Source organism: Arvicola amphibius, chromosome X, assembly GCF_903992535.2.
Source record: "Arvicola amphibius chromosome X, mArvAmp1.2, whole genome shotgun sequence".
In the NCBI taxonomy this organism is placed as follows: domain Eukaryota; kingdom Metazoa; phylum Chordata; class Mammalia; order Rodentia; family Cricetidae; genus Arvicola; species Arvicola amphibius.
This window is the reverse complement of record NC_052065.1, coordinates 29,457,383-29,478,528: the sequence shown is the minus strand read 5'-3', so window position 1 is coordinate 29,478,528 and position 21,146 is coordinate 29,457,383.

Sequence of the window (21,146 nt, the reverse complement as noted above, 5' to 3'; positions counted from 1 at the left end):
AAACATTAAATCCAACAAATACTTAGCACAAAACATCCAGGAAATGTGGGAAACCATGAAAAGACCAAATCTAAGAATAATAGGGATAGAAGGAGAACTCCAGCTCAAAGGCACAGAAAATATATTCAACAAAATCATAGGAGAAAACTTTCCTAACCTAAAGAAGGAGATCCCTGTGAAGGTACAAGAAGCTTATAGAACAGCAAATAGACTGGATCAAAACAAAACAAAAAACAGAAAAAACAAACAAACAAACAAATAAACAAAAATGTGCCTGATATAGGAAGTCCTTCTGTATATGTTTTGCTTTTATTGGTTAATGAATAAAGAACTGTCTTGGGCCTGCACAGAGCAGAATAGTGGTAGGCAGAGAAAACTAAACTAAATGCTGGGAGAAAGAAGATGAAGTCAATAAAAGCCATGTAGGCATGGCTGAACAGACAAGCCAGGACCTTGCTGGTAAGATTAATATATAGATTAATAGAAATGGGTTAAATTAGGTGGTAAGAGCTAGCCAATAACAATTAGAGCTAATAGGCAAAGCAGTGATTTATTTAATACAATTTCTGTGTGGTTATTTTGAGTTTGGGCATCCAGGAATGAACAAGCAGCCTCCTACAACATGTCCCCTCACCATATAATAATCAAAATACAAAACATACAGAATAAATAAACAATATTAAGAGCTGAAAAGGAAAAGGTCAAGAAACATACAAAGGTAGACCTATCAGAATTACACCTGAATTCTCAATGGAAAGCATGAAAGCCAGAAAGCCCTGGACAGATGTGCTACAAATACTAAGAGACCATGAATGCAAGTCTGGATTACTAAACCCAGAAAAACTTTCAATCATCAATGATGGAGAACACAAGATAATCCATGGCAAAACCAGATTTAAACAATACCTATCCTCAAATAAAGCTCTACAGAAAGTACTAGAAGGAAAATCTTAACCCAAGGAAGCTAACTGCACCCTGTGTTGCACACAGGCAACAGATAACCTCATACCAAGAAAACACAAAGAAGGGAAATACATATACTCCCACTGAAAAATAACAAGAATTAACAATCACTGGTCATTATATCTCTTAATGGACTAAATTCACCTATAAAATGACACTTGCTAAGAGAATTGTTATAAAAGCAGGGTCCAGCCTTCTGCTAGATACAAGAAATATACCTCAGCCTCAAATACAGACATTATCTCAGAGTAAATGGTTGGGAAAAGTTTTTCCAATGAAATGGACCTACAAAACAAGTTGGTGTAGAAATCCTAATAGCTAACAACAACAAAAAAAGACTTGAAACTAAAATCAATCAGAAGAGATGGAGAAGGATGCTTTATATTCATCACAGGAAAAATTCGTCAAGATGAAGTCTCAATCCTGAACATCTATGCCCCAAATATAAAAGCACCCACATATGTAAAAGAAATATTATTGAACTTTAAATTGCACATCAAAACCACACATTAATATTAGGAGACTTCAACACCCCACTCTCCCCAATGGACAGGTCAACCAGACAGAAACTTAACAGAGAAATAAGATAGCTGACTGATGTCATGAACCAAATAGATTTCATGGCCTTTACAGAACATTCCACCCAAACACAAAAGAATATACCTTCCTCTCAGCACCTCATGGAACATTCACTAAAAAAATTGACCACATACTTGATAACAAATCAAAGCTCAACAGATTAAAAAAAATTGGAGTAACTCCCTGTATCTTATTGGATCACCATGGTTTAAAATTAGAATTCATCAGCAACACTAATTTCAGAAGGACCACAAATACACAGAAATTAAACAGTTATCTATTGAACCAGCCCTGGGTCAAGGAAGAAATAAAGACAGAAATTAAAGACTTCCTAGAATTTAACAAAAATGAAGGCACAACATGACCAAACCTATGGCACACTGTGAAAGCAGTGTTAAGAGGAAAGTTCATAGCACTAAGTGCCTACATAAAGAAAATGGAAAAAGATCACATTAGTGACTTAACATCACAAAGAAAGCTCCAGAACAAAACTAAGCAGGCTCACCCAGGAGGAATAGAAAACAGGAAATAATCAAATTAAGGGCTGAAATGAATAAAGTAGAGACAAAGAGAACAACACAAAAATCATTGAATCAAAGCACTGGTTCTCTGAGAAAATCAATAAGACAAACCCTTATCCAAACTAATCAAAAGGCAGAGAGAGAACATCCAAATTAACAAAATCAGTAGTGAAAAGGGGGACATAACAACAGACACTAAGGAAATCCAGAGAACCACTATGTCCAACTACAAAAACATGTACTCCAAAAATATAGAAAATGTAAAAGAAATAGAGAATTTTCTGGATAAGTACCACATACCAAAATTAAATCAAAACCAGGTGAACAATTTAAATAGACCTATAACCTGCAAGAAAATAGAAGCTGTCACCAAAAGCCAAAGAAGCCCAGAGCTGGATAGTTTCAGTGTAGAATTCTTCCAGAACTTCAATGAAGAGCTAATACCTATATGCCTCAAAGTGTTCCACATAATAGAAACAGAAGGCACATTGTCAAACTCTTTTTATGAGGCTACAGTTACCCTGATACTGAAACCACACAAAGATTCAACCAAGAAAGAATAACAGACAAATCTCCCTCATAAACATAGATGCAAAATGCTCAATAAAATACTGGAAAATCAAATCCAGGAACACATGAATCCAAGAACAAAAATCATTCACCCTGATCAAGTTGGCTCCATCACAGAGATGCAGGGATGGTTTAACATATAAAAAAAATCAATGTAATCAATTATATAAATAAACTAAGAAAAAACATATGATCATCTCATTAGATGCTGGAATAGCATTAGACAAAATCCAACACCCCTTCATGAACTTGGAGAGATGATGGATACAAAGAACATATCTAAACGTAATAAAAGCAATATACAGCAAGCTGACAGCCAACATCAAATTAAACAGAGAGAAACTCAAAATGATTCCACTTGAATCAGGAACAAGGTAAAGCTGTTCACTCTCTCCATATCTATTCAGCATATTTCTTGAAGTTCTGGCTAGAGCAATAAGACAACAAAAAGAGATCAAGTGGATTCAAATTGGAAAGGAGGAAGCCAAACTTCCATTATTTGCCGGTGATATGATATTATACATTGGTGACCCCAAAACTCTACTAGGGAACTCCTACAGTTCATAAATACCTTGAGTAATGTGGCAGGATACAAGATCAACTCAAAAATTCAGCACCCCTACTATATACAAATGATAAAGAAGCTGCGTAAGAAATCAGAGAAACATTACCCTTCACAATAGCCATAAATAACATAAAATATCGTGGGGTAACACTAGCTAATGAAGTAAAAAACCTGTTTGACAAGAACTTTAAGTATTTAAAGAAAGAAATTGAAGAAGATACCAGAAAATGGAAAGATTTCTCATGCTCTTGGATAGGTAGGATCAACATAATAAGAATGGCAATCCTACCAAAAGCAATTTATAGATTCAGTGCAATCCAAATGAAAATCCCAACACAATTCTTCACAGACCATGAAAAAAATAATCAACTGCATATGGAAAAACAAAATCCCAAGGACAGTTAAAAAAATCCTATACAATAAAGAAATTTCTGGAGGCATGAGCATCCCTAACATCAAGATCTATTAGAGAACTATAGTAATGAAAAAGGCTTGGTATTGGCACGAAAGCAGAGAGGTTGACCAATGGAATTGAATCAAAGACCTGGATATTAATCCACACACCTATGAACACCTGATTTTTTGGCAAGGAAACAGAAATTTTTCCTAGCACGAGCTCTCTGCCAAAGTAAATCACAGCAAACCAAATTAAGAAATATCCAGGTTTAATAGGATTCCTGAACCCTCGGGTGGCCCCGAGGGGGAACCCGGAGGCCATGAACGTGACCACCACTGGGGGTAGAGGAAAGAGACTGCCTGTTTCTCCTTTGGGAGCTCACTTAAATACCCTGTGGGAGTGGTCCTGACAAACCCCCTGTCATGCTGGGATTTGGAGTCCAGACCAACACAACTCCCAGGCCTAGGGGAAACACTCCCAACTTAACAGAAACTTAAATTATACAATGATAAAAAGAAAGCATCTTCAACAAAGGGTGTTGGCATAACTGGAGGTCAACAAGAAAAATGAAGATAGATCCATATCTATTGCTATAGAAGTAGCGGAGTGCTGCATTCCTGCCCAGCTCCTGCCTGGCTAGCTTTACCCTCGAAATAACAACACACAAAATGTATTCATTTAAACACTGCTTGGCCCATTAGTTCCAGCCTCTTATTGGCTAACTCTCACATCTTGATTAACCCATTTCTAATAATCTGTGTAGCACCACGAGGTGGTGGCTTACTGGGAAAGATTCTAGCCTACATCTGTCATGGGTTGACGAACCATGGCGACTGCCTGACTGCCTTCTACCCAGCATCCTGTTCTGTTTACTCCGCCTACCTAATTTTCTATCCTATCAAAGGCCAAGGCAGTCTTTTTATTAACCAATGAAAGTAATATATAGACAGATGACCCACCTACATAATATTGCCATGCAAAAACTCAAGTCCAAGCAGAATAAAAATCTCAGTATATATCTAACCACACTGAACCTGATAGAAGAGAAAGTGGAAAGTAGCCTTCAATGCATGGGCATAGGAGACCACTTCCTACGTATAACCTCAGTAGCACAGACAATAAGAGCAACAATGAATAAATGGGACCTCCTGAAACTAAGAAGCTTCTGTAAAGCAAGAGCACAGTCAATAAGGCAAAAAAGCAACCTAGTGGATGAGAAAAGATCTTCACCAACCCCATATCAGACAAAGGACTGCTCTCCAAATATATAAAGAACTCAAGAAATTAGACATTAAAATTCTAAATAACCTAATTTAAAAAATGGTGTAGAATTAACTAAACAGAATTCTCAACAGAAGAATCTAAAGTGGCCGAAAGACATTTAAGGAAATGTTCAACATCTTTAGCCAATAGAGAAATGCAAATCAAAATGACTCTGAGATTCCATCTTGCAGCAGTCAGAATGGCTAAGATCAAAACACCAATGATAGCTTATGCTGGAGAGTATGTGGAGTAAGGGGAACACTGCTTCACTGCTGGTGGGAATGCAAAGTTGTACATCCACATTGGAAATCAATGTGGCGGTTTCTCAGAAACTTGGGAATCAACCTACCTTAGGACCCAGAAATTCTCCTCTTGGGTACATACCTCAATTAAACTATAAGGACATATGTTCAACTAGGTTATTAGCAAAATTATTTTAATAGCCAGAAACTGGAAACAACCTGATGACCCTCAACTGAAGAATGGATAATGAAAATGTGGCACATTTAAACAATGGTGTACTACTCAATGACATCTTGAAATTTGCATGCAAATGGATAGAACTAGAAAAAACATCCTGAGTGAGGTAACCCAGACCCAGAAAGATGAACATGGCATGTATTTAGTCATAAGCGGAGACTATCTGTAAAGCAAAGGACATTTAGCCTATAGTTTATGATCCTAGAGAAGCTAAGTAACAAGGTGAACTATGTGTGTGTGTGTGTGTTTGCGTATGTGTATGTCTTTGCCTAAACTTCAAAATAACCTTGACCAGACCAATGTCAAGGAACGTTTCTCTTATACTCTCTTCTAGGACTTTTTGTTTGTTTTACAGTTTCAGAGTTTTTTCCCTTAACATGTATCACTGTATATTTCCCTCTTAAAACTATTTTTGCTGCAATCCATAAGTTTAGTATATTGTTTCCAGTTTTGTTTGCCACAGTATTTTTAAAAAGTATTTTTGATTACATTCTTCTTTGACTCACTGTGTATTTCAGTGTTTGATATTTAATGTTAACATATTTATACATTTCTAACTTTGTTCTTCATTACCTAGTAGGAGCATTATGTGTTAATACATCCAGATTCAGATCCTTTCTAGTAGACTGTCAGGTTACTTGTTTGTTTAAAAGGAAAAAAAAATCTATTTAAAAAAAACATCAAATACATGGTGGCACACAGAGCAGGGGCAGACAGAGCTCTGTGATTTCAAGGCCAGCCTAGTCTACATAGTGAGTTCCAAGGCAGTCAGGTCTAACTAGAGAGACCTTGTCTCAAAGGAAAACAAAAACACAATGAAACAGAATATATGATAAGAAACCATATTTTAATTGGTGCACAAATAATTCTACTGAAAACTCAGTTCAATCACATATTTAAAGAAACATTTGAACCTCTCCCCCACAAAGCAGAATAGATGTGAAATATGTCATCCTATCAAGGAGTATGTATATTCTATGGTTTATTAACACTGAAAACCTTTCTTCCCTTGGGTGGGTAGGTAAATTCTGATACAGTTGATCCATGAAATGTTGATGAAAGAAAACAGGTAATATCAGAAAGGCTCCAGCACTTCATTTGAATGTAGTTCTCTGTTGTTCTTTTCTTGATTTAATTTGCCTAGTTTGTGAAAACTTCAGTCCTGTAGAGCTCAGAATAAATACGTATCAAGTATCTCACAAATTTACATGAGAAAGATCAGGAATCTTTCTGCTTCTGGCATCATTGAGAAAACACTGAAGTTATCATAAAGAAGTAGACACATACAATCATAATCTGGCTTGGTGTTGGAGGTTGTATTTCATTCCAGAAGAGTATTAATAATGCTTGAACTACTTATTAGATGAAGGAAACACAAATGCTGGAGAAAGATAATGCATTGTGCAAGGATGCTGTTCAAGCGTGGTGGATGAAATATCCCACTATATGCTGAATGAAGAATTGCATTCAGTAGATATATCACACTAAAGATGAATCAACTTTACTATAATAGGGTATGTAGTCACAGGGCAAGAAGTGGCATCCTCTACCTCACCCTGAGTTTTTCCATCTAAATCATGGCTACAGTTGTTAAAGTTTCTGTATTAAGGACTGAATCCATTTAAAAAATTTCACTTTGCAATTCCATTTTCTCATTTGATACTGTATCACTGCAAAAATTCCTGAAATAATTTTTTGAGAACTGTCATTGTCAATGCACAACAAAAATTTTAAGCAAGTATATGTGACCAGCTTAGAAATATCATGGAACTCTTTTAGACAGAGCTATAAAATCTCTGCCTGTTCTAACGCAGTCTCTTGTAAGCTAGGACACAAACTATGCAGAAGCAATTTGGGTAAGCTCTCTCAGGCAGTTCCAGGGATAAACTGGTATTCCACTTTACAGCTTCCCATAAGTCTTATTACTATGTTTCCATTAATATTATGAAAGTCAAGTGTCCACTTAACTAAAATTTTATGTAGTTCTACTTCAATGTATCTTTAAAATATTTGTTTTTGATGAAAGATATTTAGATCCAGGAACTTCTGGCTTGAAACTCAATTTTGCTCATGTTTTTTTTTTTTTTCCTAAAATTATCTGTGGCAGTTCTGAAGAGTAAAATCTAAGTTTGTAATCCTGACATATGTCCCATTTTATACAGTAGGATATGACCCTGTTGCCCGAATTTTAGCTATGCTTGAATTTTGGGAGGGCAGTTGTTAAAGATGATCATTTATATTTATATGGAATCATAATAAAGCATTTTCCATGTGAAGTCAACAATTTTTTTCCTGTAATACTAGGGTTCTGAAATAGTTCATTGTGGTAACTCTTTTGAAGTTTTATATTTTATATGGACAGGAATTCTTCAAAAGCTGGCAGTTGAGATCCGAGGACTTCTGTGCACTCTTGGGCAATGTCACATCATTATAAGCATTAAAAACCATAAGTCTTACATAAGAATGATATTATTTAATTCTGTGTCACATAAATATGCTGATATGAAGGTTTTATACATACATTTATCAGGGATTAATGACATCAAAAAGATGAATTTATAATCTACATACATGGTAATATTCATTGTAACTAATTTTTCTTCTTATCTAAGTAAAACTTTAAATGCTTAAATTATATTATTAGAACATGAGTGCATAAACAAAATTATTATTTCTAATTTTTCCAATAATAAAAAATTAAAACAGGTTGCCTAAATTCCAGAAAAACTTTGACTACTGAACACTTCTCTATTGGAGATAAGTTTCAATTTTTTTGCTGAAGATCTGCAATAATGCCTTGGGACTATGAGAAGTATCTCCCTTGAATAGCAAGAATGTTTCTATCTCTGGTACTGAAAACATTCTATATTTTTCAACTGAACACAACATTCTATTTTGATTTTACAGCTTCATTATCTTGCTTTTTATGATCCTTATTATTATATAAAACAAGATTCTCTTCAGTTTGAAAATTGCATAAAACTAGGCATGTGATAATTCGACCTTATATCATTGAATAGTTCACCAAGTATTTTGGATCAGAAACCTAGACTCCACCCAGGTGCATATGGCTTGTGACTACAAGCAGTCACATGAGGCTGAGAAAATGGACAAAACCTAATAGAAAATTGTAAATTTACTCAAACAATATAAATTCTTAGTTTGGTTGCATGAATCTTGTGAATAAAATTTGTAGATGCTATAAAATGTTAATTACAATGTCTTATGTATGCTATCTTTTTAAAGATGATGGTCCTGCCACTGTATGTCACCAAAATGATTCTCTTTTTCATACCTAGGATGCCATCATGCCTGGTACCCAGCATTATTGCAAGTAACTTGATTTCTTTACCCAGGACTACTGTTTTGGGTTAACCTGAGGATGGATAGGCCACTTGGGTTTTGGCTATGGATGTATCAACTCCATACCTCTAGTTCTCTTCTAAAGAAAAATTCTTAGAAATTAATGCTCTTATTTGTCTTCTCTTTTTATCTTTGTGTGTGTGTGTGTGTGTGTGTGTGTGTGTGTGTGTGTGTGTATGTCTTAGTGCAACATGCCACCAGACATCTATAGAAATCAAAGGGCCAACAACAGGTGTTAGTTCTCACCCCCAAGCCTGTTTGAGAAAATGTGTCTTATTGTTTATCACTGTAAGACAGGCTATCTTGACCCTTGGCCTTACAATGCTCTCCTGTCTCCACTTCCCATTTCAGTGTAGGAGCATTAGGGTTACAGATATATGCTACCATGTCTGAATTTATGTGAGTTTTGGGGATCTATGACCTCAGGTCCTCATGCTTGCACAAACATGCTTGCAAGTACTGTACTCACTGGACCATATCCCCAGCCCTTATGCTTCCTTTTGATAGAGTAAAGTTGGACCTGGCACTGTGAATAGCTTTTTATTTTCCTGAAGTTAGTGCCAGGCAATGCTCAAGCATATATACTTTCTCCCAATTTCAGTTGTCTGTCTGATTGTACTTTGCATGACATGCCAAGTGTACCATCTATGAGGGTACCATGATATACTGAGGGGATTTTCTTTTGTGGTCTTGTTTGCTTGCTGGTCTGTGTGCTTCCTCTTTCTGTGTGGGTATGTCTTTCATTAGTTTGGGAAATTTTTCTTCTATTATCTTATTGAAGATCTGGTCTATGCCACTGATTTGGAATTATTCTCCCTCCCTAGGCTTATAATCCAAATATTTGGTCTTTTTATAGTGTCCCACAATTCTAATATGTTCCTTTCCTTTGGCTTTATTTTTTGTATTTCTTGTTTATTAGGTCTAGATTTTCTGCCTATATTTGAGACCTTATATTCTATCTTCTGCTCAATTCATTCTACTTGCAAGTTACTGAATTTTTCAATCTTATATTTACTTCAGCCTGAGTCCTTCTCTTTTTATTTTTTATTATTTAATTTAATTTTACATACCAATCTCAATTCTCCTACTTTCTCTCCTTCCACTCCCTCCACCTCCCCCCTGCACATAACATTCACTCCTCAGAGAGGGTAAGGCTTCCCATGTAGAGTCAACAAAGTCTAGCACATTGCTTTGAGGCAAGACCAAGGCTCTCCCCGTGTAGTGATGGAGCTGCGGGCAGGCCTGCTTTTTGTCCTGCCCAGCTCCCACATGGCTAGCTTTACACCAGAAATAACAACACACAAATTGTATTCATTTAAACACTGCCTGGCCCATTAGTTTCAGCCTCTTATTATCTAATTCTCATATCTTGCTTTAATCTATATTTAGTAATCTGTGTAGCACCACAAGGTGGTGTCTTACCGGGAAAGATTCAGCATGTCTGACCTGGTGGCTGGCTTCATGGAGACTGGCTCTGAGAGGAGAGGCATGACGACTGCTTGAGGCATCTGACTAACTTCCTTCTTTCCCAGCATTCTGTTCTGTCTACTCCACCTATCTAAATCCTGCTCTATCAAAAAGCCAAGGCAGTTTCTTTATTAACCAATGAGAGTCCTCCATCATCCCTGCTATATCTAGGCTGATCAAGGTATCCCTAAGCTATCTCTTTTTTTGTTCTCCCTCTGTCCTTCCCACATCTCAACCATTCCATTCCCTCATGTTCTCCTTCCCTCTCCTTTTTCAATGTTTCTATCTCATGGTTGAATTCCATTCTCAAGTCATGGATTGTCTTTGTTATTTCTACCAACCTTGTGTTTATGTTTTCTTAGACATTACTCAGACATTTATTCTTTTTCTTTTTTTTTTGGTTTTTCGAGACAGGGTTTCTCTGTGGCTTTGGAGCCTGTCCTGGAACTAGCTCTTGTAGACCAGGCTGGTCTCGAACTCACAGAGATCCGCCTGCCTCTGCCTCCCGAGTGCTGGGATTAAAGGCGTGCACTACCACCGCCCGGCTCAGACATTTATTCTTTCTAAGCCATTTCTCTTTAATTTTAGCAAATTTTTATTTATGTGTTCTTGAAATTTCTTGAATATTTCATGGTTTATTATTGTTATTATTTATATAATATATGTACTTTACATTTATATTCAAATATATCATAAATTATATGTAATGAGCAATATAATTAATATATTTAAATGTAATTAAATTAATTGTAATTAATATGATTAAATTAATTACATTTGAATATAGTAGATTATTTATTGTTGTTTTAAATTCTATATCATGTATTCATCTAGATACTTTTCATTGGCATGCATTTCAATCAGACTGGTAAGTTTTAGAGGAATATACATGATCTTACATATTTTTATTATTTTTACAATGAGATCTGGGCATGTGACTTCTTTTGATAGTTCTGTGTCTCATCTAGCAGAGCAGTTTGGAGCAGAAGAAACCATATGCTGAAGGTCTGGGCCTGACTAGACCCTGGAGAAGGATGTTGTTCTCTTAGTTTTGTTTCCTATTGCTGTTGTAAAACACCCTGAGAAAACCAACTTAAGGGAAAAAGGGTTTACTGGGATCAAAGTTCAAGGTTACACTCCATCATTGCAGAGAAGTCAAAGTGACGGGAACTTGAAGCAACTACACAGTCAAGATCAGAGAGGAATGAATTAATATACACATGCTGTTTGCAGATTCTCTACTCTTATACAGTTTTGGATCCCTGCCTAAGGAATGGTGTGCTTTACAGAGATACAATTTTTCTATATCAATTAATATAATTAAAATAATACCCCCAAAACATGCCAACAAGCCACCCTGATCTAGACTTTCTTCATTCATCCTCATTGAGATTTTCTGCCCATATTCTATGACATCAAGTTGACAATCAAGTTGATAATCAGAAATAGCCTTCATAAGGTTTATGTTACAATTTTTACTTTTACATTATTTTCCATCAATTTTGTCATCCATAATTTTTTTATTTCTTTGTGTGATATGGACAGAGAAGGTTGGGGCAAAAGAAAAAGAATAATAAAAATATCCAAAAAAGAGTAAAAATAATTCTAAATGATGATAAAAGAAGTGATTTTCCCCTTATAATTGAGACAATAAAAAGCAAAAATGTATCTAGGTTAAAACGTCTAGATCTAAATATAAACAATATTTTTTGACTTTTGCTTTTATTTTCGGAAAATTTACCATTAAACAATGGCAGCTTTTACATACCTTATGGGAGTTGTGGAAATTTAGCTGAGAGAATCCCTTAAGTGACTTAAATTATGAGAGTTACTTCTTGGCTCTCCGGGTAGTGCTTAGAAAAACTTCCTGAACCTTCATAGCACCCCTTTGACAAAAGAATCTCTTTGACCATTTAAAAATATTGGACAACATGACAGAGAGAAAACTATATAAAACCAAAATATATGTCATAAGAATTTACTGGAAAACAAACATTGCAAATACTGCCCAGTTAAGAAGCAGAAGCTCATTGGAACATGCTTGCAGATGATAACTCACTGTCTATGTCCCTCACCATCAACACAAGACAAACTGCTTTCCTGTTTTTTAGTATTTTTAATTCCATTCTTTATACTTTTGCAACTTATGTATTGTTTTTCTTTTTTTCTTTTTAATTAAAAATTTTCACCTCCTCCCCTCCTCCCATCCCCCTCCCCCCTCCCTCTCCAGTCCAAAAAGCAGTCAAGGTTCCCTCCCCTGTGGGAAGTCCAAGGTCCTCCCCCCTCCATCCAGGTCTAGGAAGGTGAGCATCCAAACAGACTAGGCTCCCACAAAGCCAGTACATGTAGTACGATCGAAACCCAGTGCCATTGTATTTGGCTTCTCAGTCAGCCCACCTTGTCAGACATTCAGAGTCTGGTTTGATCACATGCTCCATCAGTCCCAGTCCAGCTGGCATTGGTAAGCTCCTATTATATCAGTCCCACCGTCTCCATGAGTGGACGTAACCCTCACAGTCCTGACTTCCTTGCTCGTGTTTGCCCTCCTTCTGCTCCTCATTTGGACCTTGGGAGCTCAGTCCAGTGCTTCAGTGTGGGTCTCTGTCTCTAGCTTCATCCATCAGTATGGCTATAGGATAGGGCCATTTCAGGTACCCTCTCCTCTGCTGCCCAAGGATCTAGCTGGGGACATCTCCATGAACAACTGGGAACACCTCTAGAGTCAAGTCTCTTGCCAACATATTGTTTTTCTTTTTAAAATATTTTATGCTTTCCAAATTAGCAGTATCATTCAATAGGCATCCTTATGGACTCTCCAAATGCACAATCAGACAACTTTAAGGATGGTCTCATGTGAAGGATATTGGGTCTTAAAATAAGATTTGGAGCTGTATACAAAATGTTTTACTACCCTCCCCATTTAAAATTTTATATTATTAGAATTATATATTTCCCTTTGTTCTTTCAATTTTCTAGGATAAATACCTTAGAGTAAATGGCACAAATAGGGTAAACTGCTCAGCTAGGTTTCTTTTTTTTCATAACTACACTGAAGTTAAAATTTGTCAGAATCATCCATGTTGTTATATTTGGCTAGCAGTGTACTGGATGTTTTACATAGAAGGTGACTAAAAACCGATTGATTCTTGTGTATCTTCTTAACCCTGTGTTCAGTTGCCTCACATTGTCACCTTGAATTTGGCCAGAGGTGGAAAATTTATCCACGAAAATAACACAGAAATAAAAGAATCTCTCTCTCTCTCTCTCTCTCTCTCTCTCTCTCTTTCTCTCTTTCTCTCTCTCTCCCTCTCTAACTCTCTCTCTCTCTCAGATTTAGGGGTAGTTAAACTTTAAACATCTTTGTATCTTATTTCATTATGAAATAATTTCCAGTTTTATTTCCAGTTTCCTACTATTTTAACACTTCACCTACTAATCCCTTTTACATATGCTCTGATGTATATAAGCATACTTATATAAAACATATATTTCTTTATTTTTTTGTTTTAAATATCTGGTCTTGCTATGTTGCCCAGGATGGTTACAAACTCATTCACCTTCCTCTTGTTTCTCCCTCCCGAATGCTGGGATAACAGGTATGCAGCATAGAGTGTATTTGCTGGAGCACAATCACTTCAGGCTCACTTCTGAAACATGACTTTATCCTTTATCTTCCTTCAGTTGGCAATGTTTCTTTGTGTTTTAGTAGCACTTTTATGCTTCTCAGGTGATATTTATTTGCTTGCTTGCCTTTGTGTCTTTTCCTCACTGGTGTGGGCAGGGGAAGTCAGGGAGAAGGTTGTTATAATTCATCAAAATTTCTACAATCACTTGAGGAAGGTGGCACAGACCTGTGTAATTCCAATAGTTGAAGGAAAGAGGACCAAGAATTCAAGGGCAGCCATGACTACCTAAAAACTTTCTGCATCCTATGAATTATTTGGTTTAGAACACAGTCTTTGATTCACAGAGAACATCAGTTTTAAAAGTGAGTTTTGATCTACTTGATGGTCAAGTGACTGTTCTGAAGTCTAAGTTCAATTAGTTATGTGGTGACTTTCTTCTGTCTTTATTCAAATTGTATATATTCTTGAAGGAACATTGTAAACAAGAAGGAGTAGAGGTATGATTAGAAGTCCCTTTCTTCATCACTTAAAAGTATATGCCACTCTTTTCCAAATAGCTCAAGAACTAATGTTCCAAAGCTTCCATTTGACCCCTTTGTATCCCAGAGTCTTCTGATCACAAACATGCAAATTCTAATTATCTTAAATGCTGTTTACTAGGAGTTACATTTACTGCATAATAAAACTATCTAATCTTACCAATGTATTTCCTTTTCTAAACTATATGGAGAGTTTAGTGCTATTTTGTTTTTATAATTTGACGTCCAATTATTATATCTATCCTGTTAGGGTATTGGGAAATATTTTAAAGCAAAATATTTTATATTAGGGATTAGCCTTATCTTATAATTTTGTACTATTTTTCATCTTAGCTATGAAAACACTAAGGCTGAAGAAATATTCAAACGAATGTGTATGCAGCTGTAATAGAATAAAACAAGGCAATATAAATAATAATGATGATCTAATATTATTACTTTTTGAAGCTACAATACAGTTAAATAACTCAATGTAACAATGTAAATTAAAAATGTCAGTTATCCCAACTGTGGAAATATCTAGACACAGTTTTATTTTGGAAGAACATTGAAAGATGAGATACACTACACAAAAGCAAGTGAGACTGAAAATATAATAAATTCCTAAGAACACAACATCCCAAGGCCCTTTTTGAATGAAAAGGGAAATAAACAGGAAAGAAACATTAATGGCTCTAGATATAATAAAGTTTATTATAATTTTGATGTGGGAGAGCATGGCCAGAGGCAGGGCCATCTGGGAGAATCCAGAGTGTACAAGACACTGAGCCTTGTGAGGAGACAGAAGGGAAAGGAGAGAGGGAGAGAGAGAAACCTCAAATGAGAGTAGATGAAAGGGCCAGGCAACCAAAATAGTTATGTTATATATGGAAGAGCAGCTGGGAGAAGGGAAGCCTAGCCCCTGGACTGGAGAAGTTTAGGCCAACCAGGAGGGCCCTTAACAGGTAGGGACTGAGGAGTGAGGGAGAATGTGGAGGCCAATGTCTGCTTTGACATGTTAAATAGGTACTTTAGCACTTTGTCCATGTTTGAAATCTGAAATCTAAGCCTTTTGTTAATAATAAATCAATGATAAGTGGCAACACATTGTTGTCTATGACTACTTCCTGCTGACATTGGGGCATTGTTGGGGGTAGAGGACAAAAAAGCTGGAATGCTGGACAAGTCCAGGAAGAGCAGGCTATTTCATTTGCTGTCCAGGCAGCTTTGAAGCAGTCTGTGAGGCTTGAACATCTGGGGCTTCCACTTTGAAGCTGTCCTGGGTGTAGTTTTGAAGGAACACCTGGAACTGGCAAGTTGCTTCAGGAACAGTCTGCAGTTCATTTGAAATCTGCTGTGACAGATAGACTAGGGAAAGAAAGTAAACTTACGGAGTTTAGGGGGAAATTTTTATCCTGGGTGTATGTTTGAAACTTCCGGACCTACAGTCTTGGTAGTTGGGGTAGGGGAGTCCCATGACCAGGGAAACTGGGAGAGATTCCATCTTCAGGAATAGGTTGTAGGTAGTAGACCAGAAAACTGTTGTTGGTTGACAGTACTTCTCTGGAGTCCATTTAACCTGTAAGAGGTGGATACAAATCGATTCCTTGAAGCTGAAGAATTTTTTTACACTTTTAAAAAGAGACAAAATTTACAGATATGTTAGCATTCCCATTGAAATTACCTGGTGCAAGTGAGAAGGAAACACAGAACATGCAACAAAACCACTTAGGAGTTTATTAGAGGGGGCGTGTACAGGCCTGGGGAAGTCAGTATGCAAAGAGTGGGGGGGCATCCAGGTTTTAAAAGCTGCCTAGTACATGTGCATAAGGGGTTGACGTAACTACATACACATGCACACAAGAGCTTAGCTGAGCCATGCATGGATGATGCAACCACACCACAGGTTGGTCACAAACATCCTTTAACATCCCCGGGGACATTAGGCATTTCTGCCTGATGACTTGTCCATATATGCACTTACCTAGAACACAGAAGTGTCAGCCTTATTGTGGCTGAAATCATAACACCCTCTATTTGCAACTGAACTGAAACCCACATTGTAGAAACCAGAGAAGACTCATACTTTTGAGTCATAATAAAAACTTGGGGACCCTAAAATAATTTTGAGTTAAAAGTATGAACACTCTTTTATCATGCTGTTTTCAGAATAAAGAGAAGTATTTTTAATTTATGCTTAAAGACAACCAAAAGAAATTTAAAATTTTGAGCTTGTGACTATGATAATATTAGTATCAGACCGAGATTTATAGCTTATCACGACTCCATTGATGGTTAAAATTCTGAACTTTTGAAGTCTTAGTGTAGCAATAGCTTAATGAGGAAAATAAATCTGAAGCATTTTTCATTTTTTATATACCTGTATGACACAGCCATGACAAACTCAGTAGAGGCCCAAGTCTTAGTAGTTTACCCGAAGGCAATACCTGGTTCCAAGAAAGACCATAAATTGAGACTACCCAGGCACCACCCAGGAACAGATCATCCCATCCGTAGTGTAATCTGCTGGCCTGGTCTGTCACCCTGTCCCTTAAAGAGATAAGCTCTGTCCATTTTCAACCTCCCTCCCCCTCTTCTTCCACTCTTCCACCTTCTCTCCAGTTCTCTCTCTGTCTGTCTCTCTGTCTGTCTCTCTGTCTGTCTCTCTGTCTGTCTGTCTGTCTGTCTGTCTCTTTCTCTCTGTCTCTCTGTCTCTGTCTCTGTCTCTGTCTCTCTCTCTCTCTCTCTGTCCCTTTTTCTGGAGAGGCAGCTTTTGCCTCCCTCTCTTCGTTCTTCCTTCTCACCTTCACCCCCTCCTCATCTTTTTCCCCTCCATATCCACTAAATAAATTCTGTACTCAGACTCTCTTTGCATAGCATCTGTCTGTCTCCCACCAAGGCCTCAGGCCACCCATCAGAGGACCTACCTAGGCCCCAGGGGACCTGCCTCTGGTTACCAGCTGCCTCTCCTCATGGGACCTGTCCCCCACCACCTCTTTATAAATGATAACACAAAGGAAATTCCCAACATTCCAACCATTGTAGATAGGATCACCTGCCAGCACACATCCATCACTTTTCACCAAGACACTACTAGAATGTCAGCCAATCAGGGGTTCTGAACCTTTGAAATCCCTCCCCCCCCATCATTGCTGTATAAAAATCCAACCCTAGCTGAGCTTGGGCTCTCAGACCACCCCAATATTTTGGACACATGGAGAGTCCAAGTTTGCAAACTTGTGTAATAATAATAAAGACTCTTTGCTTTCACATACTTGGTCTCCTAGTTGGTTTGGGGGAACTTGGTGATCCTGGGCATAACAATATCTTAAATCTCTTTCTTAGACCTTTATAACTTGTATTTACACCTTAAAACACTTTTTAAAGACACAACTTAGGTAAGCCTTCATACCCACAGGCCTTTTGTAATTTGTATTTGTATACGTTAGGGTTTGGTAGCAAGGTAAACTGTCTTTCTCAGCTGGAGGCCTGGAAAGGGAGGCTGGAGGTCTGATTTGTACATATAAAGAGAACTGAGAAGGCAGCTGAAACCTTGGGAAAATAGTTGGCATGTTTGCTGCTGCCAAAGTTACAGTTAGTCAATATGGTCACAGATCTGAGAGGAAAATATATAGCTGGAAATATAATCCAAATAATCTATGTATCAATTAAAATGTCAGAGACCCATTATGTATTCAGATTACCCTAGGTTCCCTTGGTTCATGAGGTCAGAATTAGTCAGTATTAGGCTGTCATACAAGGTGCATTTAATCTCTAGCCTTCATACAGAGCTGCACAGAGCTTTGGTCATCAGATGCAGGTTTCAGAGATGTTTCCTACAGAGAACTAGGGGAAACTGACCTTACTTTGACCAGTCTAAATAGGGCAATCAGCCCATAAGTGTCCATATTAGAGTCCTGGCAGCAGGCAAAGCATGGGGCAGTTTTTTGCAGTGGTTAGTGTTATCACAATTTAGATGGAGTCATCATGGGGTCAGCCGTCTTCTTTAGAGACTTTAAGAGTTCCTGCTAAGAGGTGGTATTTATCTCTGTAATTACTGAACATTTAAATGCCAAATTCAGCAGATCTTTGAAGATTTTGAGGACCTATTAAGTATACCTGATTTTAGGTTTAACCTTGAAAATAAATGCTACGTAAAGCTGTCACTAAATGAATAGTTTACAAATTAGTAGTTTATACAATGTTAGGATTTTATGTTGTATGATATTTTGTTTGCATTCTGGGAAATAAAACTTGCCTGTCAATCAGAGGGCAGAGCTAGCACTAGTTAACCATAGAGGTCAGGCAGTGGTGGCAAACACCTTTAATCCCAGCACACAGGAGGCTCACACCTTTGATTCCAGCAATTGGGATCTCATGCTTTTAATTCCAGAACATGGGGAGGCTCAAGCCTTTGATTCCAGCACCTGGGAGGCTCAAACCTTTAATCCCAGCACATGGGAGGCTCACACTTTTAAACCAAACACTATAGAAGTGGAGACAGGATTATAAATTGGGTGGAGATAGGAACTCACCCATTCAGTCTGGGGATTTGGCTTCCCCCCATTCAGTCTGAGGATTCATAGAGACAGGAGCCACCATTTGGTCTGAGATTTAGTAGAGGTAAGAAGTTTCTGATGATTGGCTGCTTTGCTTCTCTGATCTTTCAGCTTTCATCTTAATATCTGACTCAGGGGTTTTATTGCTAAGATTAATCAGATTAATGCTTTAATTTTACAATTTTGTCCCTGTTAAGTGTGAACCTTAAAATTTGAGTTGAAGATTTAATTGGATATACATTAGTGTTAAAATGAACCATAAATATGTAAACTTTTACAGTTAGAGAATATGATAGTTTTTGTATGACTTAATTTATCCAAATAGAAAAATATTGACAAAATGAGCAAACACAAGGAAACTAGACAAATATTACTGTAAAGCTGAGTAGATCTTAGGAATTTGTAAACCTTGATTATCAAATATACCTTATTTATCAAACATGTTACTACTCATCTAAATTTTCTAGAAACATGCTATTGAACAATTAGCAACTACATAAGTAGTTAAGTGTAAATCTCTAAGTCAGATTTTGTTAATCTGAATATACCTTTATAACCTTAAATTTTTAATAATACTAAAATCATACCATTCCAAAATATTTAAGACCTGTTGCTGTAACCTTAGTTAAAAAGAAGATATTAAGGGAATGAGAGGGCTCAGAAGGATTGAGAAATTTTATAAATGTTGTTTTATGACATGTGGTCATCCTAAGATGGTGAAGTCACATGACATGTAACCTTTAACCTTAATAAAGATAGTTGCTAGCCATGTAGTTTCTAACATTTTGATGGGGGTGTCTGCTAAGATGGAGAACAACCACATATTTACTATTTAAAAACATATATTTTCTTAAATAAGAGTTGAAGTTACATACAGTATATTCTAAACCAGAGTTGAATCACATATGTTGTAGAAAGTTAAAACGACCTATGTATAGGTTTTAACTATAAGCCTTTTGTTGTAAGTTTTAAAACAAATTTTATTACAGATTTTATAGATTTTTAAGTATACCCAATGAACTTCTAAATCTTGGGATAGAGTTTACAGCATGGTCTTAAATTTTTTTTTTTTGAGAGCAGAATGCAGAGAGAAGCCATGGAGCTAAAAGATTTTAAGAGTGTAAAGTAGAACCTTTGAGGTAAGAGACATTTTGGAAGTACTGAGCAGAACAAGTTTAGATATTAAAGTTGAGAGACTTTGGGAACACTTGTTTGTTGAAAGAGGTTTCTGTCCCACCCAGTCCTACAGCCATTTAGTCCCAAAGAAACATACACAGGTTTACATTAATTATAAACTGGTTTGCCTATTACCTCAGGCTTCTTATTAATTCTTACGTCCTACATTAACCCATAATTCTTGTCTGTGTTAGCCACATGGCTTGGTGCCTTTTATCAGTGAGGTGGTCACATCTTGCTTCCTGTGTAACTGGTTGGCTACTGCAGACTGAGCCTTTCCTCTTCTGAGAATTTTCCTGTTCTGTTTGTGTTCTGTTTGCTTTGCCTATACTTCTTGCCTAGTGGCTCTGCCTATGCTTTCTGCTTGTCTACTGGCCAATCAGCATTTTATTTAACAAATACAAGTGATAAATCCTTACAGGGTATAAGACCACAGCACTGCCCCTTTTTAAAAACAAAACAAACAAACAAACAAAAAACCTTCTGAATCTAATCTGCTTTGTTTAGCTTTCTTCCTAACCATTAGCCACAACAACTTGTAACCAACACTCTAAAGAAAGACAAACATCCATATTCCATTTTGGGGGGAATGTTGGCATAGTGTTTTAGGCTACATTCTGCTTAATGTGGGTGCTGATAAGAAAATTTTGGATTATGGTCAATTCCTAACTGGAATATTTTGTGAGGCTTGATCTTCTCAGTCAGCAGTCTTGAAGCTGTTTTGGATGTAGAACTCAGAGTAAACTCAAACAGAGGTTTTCTAAAAGGTTAATCATCTGGGCCATCCATTCTTATCAGAGATCATTTTAGGGGGTCTTTCTTGATCAAACCTGATTTTTTTAACACAGAATGAATACACAGCCTCTCATTTCCTGTGGAAACAAAAGCAAAGCCTCTTTTCTAAAGTAGCATATATTTTGACTTAAATTTTAAAGTCAAAGAATTTTACAAATATATAGGTTGAATTAATCTACCAGGACTTGAAATCAAATGCTCTTAGCAGCTGTTGTTCCTTCCTCAGCCATCAAACCATTTAAAAATAAGACAATAACATATAGTATCCAGATTCTTTGTGTATTTTTTATCTTTACATTGCTTT